Source organism: Morone saxatilis, unplaced genomic scaffold (assembly GCF_004916995.1).
Source record: "Morone saxatilis isolate NCDOM2014 unplaced genomic scaffold, NCSU_SB_2.0 Contig20, whole genome shotgun sequence".
Taxonomy (NCBI): domain Eukaryota; kingdom Metazoa; phylum Chordata; class Actinopteri; family Moronidae; genus Morone; species Morone saxatilis.
The window spans coordinates 10,547,627-10,548,564 of record NW_023339763.1 but is presented as its reverse complement, the minus strand read 5'-3'; positions in this window follow the sequence as shown (position 1 = coordinate 10,548,564).

Below are 938 nucleotides of genomic sequence, written 5' to 3'. Positions count from 1 at the left end.
TAAAGGTCCAGTGTTCAGGATTTAGTGGCATCTAGTTGTATAGTTGCTGATTGCAACACCCTTGCCTCACCTTCCCATTCCAAGCGTGAAGGAGGAACTACAGTGGCAGCAAAACTCACAAAAACCACAAAGGTTTTATCTAGAGCCATTGGTTGGTTTATCTATACATGGTAGTCCAATATGGCCGACTCCATGGAAGAGGACCCACTCTCTCTGTAGATTAAAACGATTATTCTAGGGTAACGAAAAAACAACAGTTCTTATTTTCAGGTGATTATGCACAAATTAAAATATACCTATGAATGCTATATTCCATTTCTGCCAGTAGATCAGTCATGATATTACACATTATATTGTTTGTTTAGCTCAGTTACAAGAGAATGTCACAATCTAATGTTACACTTTTAAAATAAGGGGTTTGTGTCCAAATTTAAAGGTAATAAGTTTTAAGGTTTGTACTGTCGTACTGTAGGACCTAACTAACAGTAATACACGTACAATATGATCTGTATTGTTGGATGTATCAATGACAGTGAATACACTTTAGTTGTGGTAGTTTGGTAAATGAATAACAGTAGAACCATTTCACTATTTCATTTCATCAAATGACAGAGAAACTACTCAGTAATCTGCCTTTTTCACAGCAGACATTTTGACTTGTCATAGTAGGAAAAGCACAGGTGTTACTAATAATCAATACATCAATAAACAATGGCTAGGTTCTATTCAAGTACCCCAGTAAGCAGTAATATTATGACAGCATGCACAATACCAGGACCCTGAAACTAAAGCAGCTAAATGGAACCCAACCATCATTAAATTTATAATTAACAACTTTAAGTTGTTTTTCCTACTGTGACATGTGGAAATGTGAAAAAGCCATTGGTTGTTTTATAACATTTAGCTTTGTTTGAGTGCTTTCTTTCTCTCTTTCTCTC